Source organism: Parambassis ranga, chromosome 2 (assembly GCF_900634625.1).
Source record: "Parambassis ranga chromosome 2, fParRan2.1, whole genome shotgun sequence".
Lineage (NCBI taxonomy): Eukaryota > Metazoa > Chordata > Actinopteri > Ambassidae > Parambassis > Parambassis ranga.
The window spans coordinates 17,483,566-17,495,783 of NC_041023.1; positions in this window are offsets into that span (position 1 = coordinate 17,483,566).

Sequence of the window (12,218 nt, forward strand, 5' to 3'; positions counted from 1 at the left end):
TTAAATTAACCTGTACTTCTAAATATATGATAAGAGTGGTGAGTTCAAGGGTCATAGTAATAAACCCTGGGTCAGTTTGGACGGGATGGGTCAAGGATGGCGGACCTTGATTTACAGGCTGTAGATGTGACATCAGCTTTTCTTAAAAATGCACATAGACTTGCTCTTCCTTTAGTATATGTAGCACTTTGCTCTTCAGCTCTTTTTATTTAATGAAATGTTTATCAGAGTGGAGGCACGTTCGCAGACTGACACTAGCTTCACTCATGACAAAAGACAACAAACAGGAATAACACCATGCTTTTGAATAGGAATTTATTAAGCTACTTCAACATGTGAAGCGATATTGTTGTATTTTTGTCTTTCCTTCGGGCTTTAAATATGTGAAAACATCTCAGATGAGAAAACACTGTATATCATTTTTTAAGATGTCTTTAACAGTTGCACACAGAATGCATTTTCACTATTGTGCAAGAGAACAGACAACAGTGGCGCAGTGGTATAGCAGGGTTGTCTAGTAACAGGAAGATTGGTGGTTCGATCCTAACTCCTCCCTAGTCACACTTTACCCTAGCCTGTGGCGCGCCTTGCTAGTCATTGTATGACACAGCCGTAAAGAATTTCCTCTGGGATTAATACAGTATCTAAAAAAAAACAGTGCCAGCTTATTTTTGTTTTCACAAAATACCATGGGTGGTAAACAAACAAAAGTGTTTACAATAGTAACTGCATCCATGTCCTATGAAATTATTATATTAGTAGCACTGGCAAAGATATTACAATAAAGTAAAAATTCATCATGTATTCCTCTATAACAAATGACACAAGACCAGATGCATAAAATATTGCTTTGTATAAGCCAGTATATAAGTTGTACCTTCAGCAAAAATAAAGCCAATAGGAAAAAACATGTGGGCAATACTTAGTACCCATTATGATTCAGTACCTTGTAGATCCACCTACAGCTTATCAGCAATAAGGTGAAGCAATGGTTTCCTGTATGACTTATTATGGAAGATTTTGGATTTTTGAACATTAAAACACAGCCCTCTTAAGGTCCCACCACAGTATTTCAATTAGGTTGAGGTCTGGACTTTGACTGGACAATCCAAAACCTTGATTCTTTTATTTACAGTGTGCTGTTGTATGACCCATTTTTCAACAAGCTTTAACTGTCGGACAGATGTCCTCACATTTTGTCTCTAGAGTACTCTGGTATACAGAGGAGTTCAGATCCTCTGACTGTAAAACAAGCCCAAATCATCATCCCTCCACCACCGTGCTTGACATTGTGTATGAGGTGTTTATGCTGGAATGCTGTGTGGTTTTCAGCAGACATGGTGGTGAGCATTAAGACCAGACAACTGCATTTTGGTCTCATCTGTCCATAGGACAAAACTGCTTTGTTCAGATGGAGTTTTGTGAATCTCAGTCGTGCTTCCATGTACTTTTGAACAGAGAAGACTTCCAAACAGACCGTACTTGTTCAGTCTTCTTCTAATTGTGCTGCCAAGGACATATTGTAACATATTGTGTTATAATGTCCTTTAACAGATTGGAATTTATTTTTGTGGTATAAGTCCTGTTACAACTAAATACAGAGCCGTATTTACAAGCTACACAGGGATGGAAAATAATTGAAGGGAACATAACCTCAACTGGATCATATTGGGTTAATTTTCATACTTGGCAAGTCACAATGATTTGAGTGGACTCTGATCCCTGAAAGAGCTGCGCGCTTTGTACACCCACCATCCACCCATCCACCTCCACAACTCACACTTGTGGTACTGTTTTCATTCAAAACACTTTGCCTTTGAACATAATCCAACAATTGTGTTGTATTTTCTGTTGGTGTCTGAGAACTCCAATAGTAAAGTAAAATTTATACTTAAATAAAACTTTTAACTAAAAATTAAACATCATTACATTGTTTACCAGGTTTGAATAATAAGCTGAAAAAGACAGATAGAACTTTCATCACTGCAGGTATTTAGAAATAAACTGAAGCACTGAAAAAGTGTGGAGCTTTTTACCTTCCATAAAAAATCATCAAGATTGATCCTGTGGATAGATTCACAGCATTCTGCCTTTTATTTGTGGTTGATTCGTGTTTTTTATATTGTATATTTCGAACCATAACAAAGTCGACTGAGAGCTTTTTATTATTTCATCTTCATTTGTGCAAAAACAAAACATCGACTGAACTAGCTACAAAAATTATGGAAACAGGGCCAACAATCGATTTCAACCTTGCTGCAGGTATCTTAAGAGCAGGAAGGTGTCAAGAGTGTGATGCTGTGGGATGGGGTGGGACACACTGTGAAATCTGGACAGAGACATTGCTTTGGACAGTCTCCTCTAATCTCGCTCCTGTGCTACTCACATTTGTGTGCAACTGTTGGCAATCTAGCATGATTTCACTGTGCTTTTTTACTCTCCTCAGGCCCACTCATACATTTATGTGCCACTCTTGCACGCCTGCACTCAGGTCCACTCACATGTGCTACAATTGCATGTATGTCTACCCATACTCCTCTCCTCAAGTCAACTCCTGCATTTACAAGCCTCTCTTTCATGTCTGTACCACTCTTCAGGCTCACTCCCACATTTATGTCTTGCACGTCTAGACCATTCTCCCATCTTCAGTACCCCTTTTGTATTTATGTGCCACTCTTGCATGTAGTTCCCCACCTCAGTTCCAACCAACATATGCATGTTTGTACTGAGCTTCTTTCTTTTCTTTAGGCATGCTGTACATCTATATGCTCCTATCCTCAGGCCCACTCTCACATTTATGTACCACTCTTGCATTCCTGTCCCAAGCTTTTCTTCTCAGGTCATCTTACCCATTTATGTGCCACACATGCATGTCTGATTCATGCTTCTTCTTTCTCTTTAGGTCCACTTCTACATTTATGTGCCACTCTTTTTTGTAGGCTGTTCTCTTTAGCCTACGGTCTCATATATAGGCCAGTATTAAATGTCTTTCTGTAAGTATCACTTGCTCCAGAGTTGCAAGTTGATCTTTATTCCTGTCCCCACTGACCTACCATGATTGTCTTCACTTTTCTATTTTTAGCTATCTTGTGTGATTGCCTTACTTTAGCTGTAACATAAATAACATCACTGATGTCAGTTTCAGTACTAATTTTAATACAATATCACTGAGAACACATTTCACACACTTAACTGAGCCATCATATCCATTTCTCCATCTTGAATATAAGCCCTGTTCTCTCTATCTACCTCCCTCTCATCCTTTACCCAGCTGCTATCAGCAAGATGGTGCCATTCCCTATATAGAGCCCTGTTCTGCTCAAAAAACACATCTGTGTGTGTTCCTGAGGTGAATTCAATGTATTGACAGAAAACCTACACCAAGCATGAATGTCACACTCTGAAAAGCTTATCCTCCCAGCTCTCAGGTCTCTCAACCTGAACAGCTGTTGTATATCATTACAATCCTTGTGACATTCACATGAGCCGTTTCCAACCTGTAATCATATTTGGTGATTATCAGTCATTATCAAGCACCATATGCACAGTAATTAGCCAATTGAAATGTGCTTGGTATAGTAATACTGCATTCTCTTGTTGTCCTTGACATAAGAGTATATTTTGTTGCAACAATTATTGTAACGGACTGCAGCAATCACTTTGCATAATGTGATTTGTCTGGTTAGGAAAAGTCGTCAGAGCAACAGAGAATCACTCTGCACATTTATTAGCTTATAATTCATACATTGAATGTACAGTCATATGTATAAAGCTGGATCCATACTCTTAATAATGACGTCATTTTTTCTCTCGGACTCTCTGGACGTTGTGCAGCACTCTCGGACACATGCACGGGCAGAACTTTTTCTCTCAAGGCTGTGCGTCAACCATGCTGTGATTGGTCGGAATTTATTGTGGGCGTGAGCAGCTGGCAAACAGCTCCTGGAAGGAGAAACACGGCGCACAAAGCAGAGTTTCTGTCCAAAAGGTGGCAATAAAAAATAATCCCAGTATTGATCACGGCGTTACAGCAGCTCGACGCACATTAAACACCGGGAGACGGGATGTATTATTGCAGACAGTCATCCACACGTTCACAGAATTAAACTCACACAGACCAGAGGTCTGCTACAGTCAGCTACACTGATCTTCTATCTGTCAGCTCGTTAGGCCAGGTAACCACAACTGTGTGCACAATTTGCCATAAAATTGCATGTCAACCTTTTGTGTGTGATATGCGCTGTGTAGGAGGGCCGTATAAGGAGTTCTGCACACACACGTCTCGTGGAGTATGGAACAGCCTTAAGTGAATATAGAACAGCAGAAGTTTGATCTTTGTAATGTATGTAAACATGCATAATAATAATCTGAAATATTATATTGCTCTTCTACGATTACAAGAATATGACATGCTACACAGACTGTAAAGGCCCTTGTGGTAAATTAGTGATAATGATCTATAACAATATTGATTTTCTGAGAATAACATGACCAGATGAATGTCATGGGCTAAATCTGGAGGTGGATGTGCAGACAGGCTAAATCCTTCTCTCCTAAAAGTTACCTTGTTGTTTACTTCCTCAAGAACCAGGGACTTGGATTAAGTTCCACATGTGGCCAAATAATCATCATCCTCGAAGTCCCAAATAAAGGTCTTTGTCTTTTGTTTCTTACTTACTGCTTCAGTTCACTTCCATTTCTTATTTTGGTTAGGTTTAGAAAACACTGTTCATCACTAAGGTTTGGTTTCCACAGCAACAACACCCACCTCCTCCACTATATGAATTGCCAGCTGAAAAGGAGTAACTGTCAAGGTCTCATGACTCCTACAGTATTCACATTGAAGTTAAATGTTAATAGGTGAATGACTGTCTTAGATTGGAATATTTCTGTGTACAAATCTTGAGCCGTATACATGTCTTTTCACTGATTGCTGTTTTCAACAAGGAAAATTTCTTTTCTTTTGCAATGTTTTTGGTTTCCATCCATTTACTAAAGTTTAATTAGTTACGTCAGTGTGGAATTTTTGCTTTTTGTACTGTGTTGTACTGCAGTCCCTTGGGCCAATATTTTTTTATTTTTTTTTAACCTAAGCCTTTCTATTTGTCTTTACTCTCTTTTGGATAGAGGGATAGGGCCAATAAAATATATATATATATAATATAGTCTGGGATTTGTTGCAGATAAACACAAAAAATATCTACAGCTATATCTATATACAGCTGAGATTATCACCGTTGACAACAGGTTCTTAGATGTTACAAACACACAACAGCTATCGTCACCATAACCAGGATATTTTGAAGTCCAAAAAAATTATTTAAATGATGTAGAAATGTTCTCACAGCCTGTGTAAGACATGAAAGTTGTCAACATAATGGAGTACAATTTTTACTGAATGTTTCAGATGACCTCATGACCAGTTTAAATAACAACAGAGACAGTTTAATATAACAGGAATGATTGGATAAAGCATAGGCACTGCAGGAAGGAGGAAAGAGGAAAAGGAAAGAGGTGATTAGATCAAGCTGGACTGGTTGTTTGAAGAAGCAGGTTGAATGAGTCTCAGGTGTACAGATGAGCTACACCTCCTATGGACCCAGATTGAAAAAGAAAGAAATAAGGAAAAAGGGGATGGATGAGAGGGAGGGAGAGAGAAGATGGGGTCAAAAAACAGTGACTAACTGTGCTTCCTAGATATACAAGTAGGCATGACAGTTGGTTAGAGTTGTAGTTGAGCGGTGTTAACGCTATACTATGTTGTCATTATAAAACCATTAGACATCATACATTGTGAGGTTTTTTGACAAATAGTTACTGAAATCAAGACATTTTGGCTGGTCTGAGCACCCATACCACAACACCTTGTATAGCATCAAAACATTTTTGCATTTGGCTTAAACATGTTGTGTGGTCTGAATTGCAGAAACACAATTATTATTAATTATTCAAAAGAAGGAAAACTTTATTTAAAATAAAGCCAGGGACACAAGAGAGGCAAAAAAACATCACCCAGAGGACATGAAATACAAAACTTGACATGGGGTAGGGAAGTCAATCACAATGATAGGTAAAGACTAGGAATTAAAATAGACAAGGATACACAGGGGAGACGAGACTATCAAAATAAGACAGGAAGCCCAACCAAAACCAGGAAAGATACTAAGACATACCTCAAATCAACAGAAAACCAACAGAATGAGAGCAGGGACCATGGCAAAACAGATGATGGCTCACTTGACTACAATATTATATTAACAACAGATGTTATCCCACCATACAAGACACTTTAGTGTTACACAATACCTCTGAGCCAACAACTTCTATTATATGGACCTCAGATAGACTAGAGTCTAGTCACTAGACCATGGTGAAATCTAGTATAGAAACAGCCATGACAACAATAGGTGATGACACGTCCTTGTCTTTTACCGTCACATTGGCGCTCTTTATCCTTGCAAATCATTTGAATGTAAAAACAATAATGTTTCTTAAAAAGATATATATATATATCATACACCATTACGTTTTAATAGAGGGAGATGGCAGCTTGTGTCATTCATGAAATTAATGTTTGAGCATTATGATTAAGATCAGATAAAGACTCCAATCTGTGTGCCTGAAACCAGCTGTGGATGAGGTGTTGTCATGGATTCTCTCTCTCTCTCTTTCTCTCATACAGCCATCCTTTACACGGAGACTACTCATTTGTCTTTTAATTACAGAACAATGATAAAACAGATCAGCAGCATAGCTCTGTAAACACTACCTAATTAACCCAAATAAGCCTCCTGCAGATAGTGAACGCCTGTATGGGTTATTAGCTTTTGTGCGGTATACTCCTTCTGGGATATTGCCAAGAAAAGTCCTTCTCTTCTTCTCAGCAAATTATTATTGACCAACAGATTGCAGCAAGTAGAAGGAAAAGAATGAGAAGCCTCCACCATCTGCTGCTGTTCTTATCCGGGAGATCAAGGCCTCATGAGACGATTGAGAGTTGTTAAATGCCAGCCTTCTCATTCATTGTGTTCCCTTGAGCTCTACTCCGAGTGTTTGACTCAGAAAATGCAAGACAAGGTATGTCATCCCTTTTTTGTGGAAGAAATGGACTCATGGGACTTACGATGGCATTTACAGCATGCTCATATTCATGTTGTGTTGAAGCAGCACTGCTGTCGTTGTTTAGACAGCCTCCATGAGCTGTCCACTATTCAACAGACGCTTCTCATGCCGGACAGATGGAAGCATTTCTCAAAACATAGTGACACAAACTCGTGATCACCAACACGAACCATGTCTGCACTCGGCGCAGGCCTTTCACTGCCTCATTAGCATCTCTTAAGCACTGATTATATTAGCCATTACTACTAACTGCTGCTTAAATCCTACATTACAGCCAAGCCGAACAAGAAATAGCATCATCAAAGGCTTGCAATGAGCACTGATGTCTACAAAGAGATTTCTGAAATCATTAGATATCTTGTTGGACACATTGCAGTCATTAAGTGCACTATAAACTTCTCTGTTCACCAGAGTATTCTAGAGCCAATGTGAGGACATCTGTCTGACAGTTAATGCTTTTTTCTTGCAATTACAACACCCTGCCTGTTGGGGAGTGCACTTTCTGCTGGTAACTTCATTTTCCAGCCATGTGATTGGTTAAGCGCTGTGGTATTTTCATGTAATATGTTTCTGCTGTAAAGTTTTTAGATAGGGTTTAACATGGGAGTCTTGCTTTTGGAGCCAGCCCCTAGAGGCAGCAGTTTGAACTGCCAGGAGGTTGACATCTGGGTCGAATGCAACCAGCAACCACAGTGACTTTCAAGTTCGCAAATTCAACCAATCAGAATTAGTTAAGAGGAAACACACAACAGGGATATTTGTAAAGTAGTCAGTAATAGGCAGCAGAAAATTATTTTTGCTTATTTTTGTAATAAAAATAATCACAAACAGGACTTATATAGACTGTTATATGGAGGTCAAGACCTATTTGATTGTGTACTTGAACAAATTTGTAAAGCATTGAAAATGATGACAGCTCTGTTTGTGACAAAGGATATGTGTGGCATATGTTTAGGCACAGTCTGTTGATCCTACATGTACATACATATGACAGAGGTAAGTAATTCATTGTCCATCCGGCTGTTCTCATCTGCACTTGAGTGATTTTCACATTGTGCTCTTGACACTGTGTCTCAACCGGACCTCAATTGCTATGGCAGGGTGAAGACAAGTGAATAAATTCCACAGAGAGAAGCCACTCTATTTCTAGACTCTCAGACTTAACGTGTGGACTGCAGGCTGTGACTTATCTGTGAAAAAAGACCTACCAGAACTCACCTAAAATATAACTATAAAAGTTAAAAGAAAAAACTGTAAAATGAAACAAAATCCCAAAAGTCTGACATTCACAGTGGAATGAATTCATAAATGAGATTCTTGCCTGTGTGCTGGAAGCAGGTTATTGTAATTATTATTATGCTAAACTGGTCATTGTGAAGATGACATTCACTTGTTCACTTGTTGTGTGGGCCAGCAGCAGAGTCATGTGTCAGCAACAGGACACGAAGCTACCCACGGGACACTTTGAATATTTTATTTCTTAATGTACAAATGAGTCAGACGCATTGTAGTTATTCATTTCCTCACATGGCTCGTGTAGTTGTGTAGTATGAGCAAATGTCATTTTTTTGTGTCTCTTAACGACTATGATGTTCTAAATAGTCAAACATTTCTTCCTGGTAGATGATGGTTTATCATGATGATGGTAATCACGAATACAACTGTAGGTACTGACAGTTGGAAACCTCATTGTAAAAAGCCTGGTGAGCAGGGTAACCATGTTTTTAATATTTTTTTTATATTATTATCTTAATGTACACAAACATACTTTTTTGACTGTGTATATCGACTCTACTACTGCTTCTCTCTCTCAAAAATACACTGCAGCCTTTCTACAGAGCACCTATCACAACACTGACAGGAATGTCTGCTTAAGCTCTCCTACACTTCAGTGCTGATGAGACTGCTGCCTGTCCTTGTCATCCTAATCCTGGATACATCCTGCAAGTCTAACAGTGCAGACGGGCTTCATTAACTCTGCTGTGCCGAATAGCATATGACTGCTAACAAAAATCTTACCACACACAATGTTCTAAATAGTTTAAATTTATACATTTGGAAATTCTGTCAAAGTGTAGTTCCAGTATCTTGGAAAGCTTTCCTCTGTATCATCATAATCCTGATTTCACAATGCAGAGATCAGGTCCAGACCATCTGCTGTAGGACTCAGTGTTCCTCTTGTGGCTGAATGACTTGGGCCGGATGTTTAGTCTCATTGTCAGGCTGCAGATTTGGTTAAGGATGACTCCCTGATGGTGCTGGATAAAAATCTAAATATTTGAACAACACTGCATATAGACTCACAGGCTGCTGTATTTCTGCAGTAAATAAGATATCAGAATAGTGGGAGAAAGCAGCCCAAACACACTACATCAGTGGCAATGACACTAGAAGACCTTCTCTCATGCATTTCTAATGACAGCAAAGGCATTAAAAATTAGGAAGATTGTTTATAACATAACATGGATGGACATCAGTTAGTGAGGGTCCCAACAGATTTTAAAAACAGCTCTGAATGATGCTGACAAATTAAGGCTCCTTCCATTAGCATGCTGTTTTTCCTCTATAATAAACTGCTTGATGACTTCATGTTTAATCAATGCTCTTCAGTGGAAATGTTTTTCATTCTGTAGAACCAGTTCACTGATTTTCATATTAGCAGTGGATTGAATTATTATGGTGAGGCAGTCGAGAGATCCCACACAAATAAATCATTCCACAGCTTTTTAAAGCCTCATTTAAATAGTTATTTTTGCTCTCTGGGACTAGAGACAATGTTATTTTCAACAGCAGTGAGCAGCTGGATTTTGTTATAAAGCTCTGCAGAAAGGTTTGGATCCTTAAAGATCTACAGAGGAACGCACAGTCATGTAAACTAGAGACCTAAATGTAGCCCACCATGGCATATTGAGGCTTGGCCCAGGTCTGACACACTAAGGACCTATACCGGCCAAAGACACCATGGGTCTAAGCTGATGGATAAAAAAGAAATCTCACAAATAAATATATGGCTGCTGCATTACTTTAACGTGTACCTTAAAAGACCAGGTCCGTAGGCCTAACTACAAAAGACCAACAAACAACGTGGCTCAAACAAATGCAGAGAGTGGAGCTCTGCTGTTTAAAAACACTCCACTTCTCCTGGGATCCAATCCTGTGGCACCAAATCAGAGGATGGACCAATCACTGAGCAGCACCTGTTCCTCGTTACTCACACTCTCTCATACACACACACAAGAAAAATGGAGGGAGAGGTGCCACCAGCCAATCACTATTACAGAAATACATAAACAAATACCCCCGAAAAAATACGACTGGTCAAAACAACATGCAAGTTGACACCAAGTTATGCATCAACAACAACACAAAACATGGCTCTACCTGAATCCTGGTTGTCATATGTGAGCATATCATATTGTGGACAGTCTGATATGGGGACCCTGACTTGGCTCGGGGCCATTGCACAGCAGGATTTACAGAGGCAAGAACAATTTCTTTAATCCAGAAAGCCAGACCGGGTCAGACTTCCCAAAACACAGTCCAGAATCGGGTAAGAGTACTGACACGAGGGATAGATACAGAATGTTTTGGATACATAAGCTTCCACGTACTTACGTCCTCTTTCATAATGTAATATTTGAAATGTCACGGACAAACATCTGCTCGAGAGAGTGGCAGTTCAGGTCAGGTTAAATTCAAGCACATTTGCTATTTGACAGCATACTGACCTCTACGCATGGCTTTTGTGGGGGAAGCCACAGTACGCTGCTCACGGTGTGCAAGCATGTCAAGTGTTATTAATGTCGACCCAGCGAGGAGAGAGGGAAGACCACAGCTGCAGCTGTCAGTGCGGGCGACGCAGAGGTTATTATACCAAATATCAAGGGAAATGGACCCGACCCAGCCCAGAGGATCCACATGCATGTCAGAGTGACTTTATGTTAGAAAATTCTGGGAGTTTTTCCACTGTCAGTTCATGTTTGTGAAGTTAATTAACCCTCTTTAATGACCGTGAAAGTTTGGTGTGAGATTTGCTCTCAGTCAGCCAAGTGGTTGATCAGCCTTGCCAATATTCAGGCAAGGCAATACAGCCTAAATACCCCATTCAAACCAAGGTATTTATAGGGAAAGCAGTTTTTCTCAGAGACTGTTTCTCTGCTTTCTACTAAATTTATGGAGTCATTTTGTCTTTGACATGTGAAGCCTGGAGAACAGAGGGGAAGTGGACATTGAAAACTGGACTCTCAGGAGAATCTAGAGGGTTGGAAAATAGGTACAACATCTAAAAAAGTATTCTTCTATCTTCATGTTGCATTTGTAAAGGAATACTGATGAACCAGAGACTTGGTCCTCCCAGACACAGGTGATTTTATACTACAATCACTTGACACACATAAACCACACTCAGGTGATCAGTGCAACACCTCCTGACTTCAACTAGCTGGACTGCTGTTAAATTTGGTCAGCCACTTTAAAGGGGGTTTTCACTTTGACATGAAACATCCTAGTAGATCCAACAAGAAAAACCTAAGAAGTCAGACAGTAAAAATGTTTTTAATGTTGGTGGTTAAGTCCCTTTATGTGACTTTAAGCATAGACTCTATAAAACTACTGACAAAGGGTTTCTGAAGTGCTGTTTTAAGTCTCTGTTGGAGGCTTTTGTCATGTTGGCAGCATCACAGTCTGCTTAGTGTGAGTCCGCAATGGCCTGTCACTCAAAGCATGATACCCATATTAGGCTGTTACCATTCTTATCTCTAAAGTTGGACATTTTAAGATGGAAGTCTATAGGGAAAGACTTTTCATATGGTTCTCATTACTAAGCCCTTTATTTAGAGCCAATGATGGGTAGATAAACCCTTACTAAAGGGGATTTATGCATAATCCCAACTAATGTCTAAAAGCTTTCCAACCTGAACAATTTTATCCAAACCAATCCAATCCAAGGAGCCTTAAATCCAATCCTATCCCTAAAAACAGTTGTAAAATAAGAATTAGTCTTCATTATGGATTAGGGTCAGGGTTGGAGGCTAACAGGCCAAAGGCTGTCTGTGTCTGGCCTCAGTCTGCCACTTGATTTTTAGCCTCAAGATAGG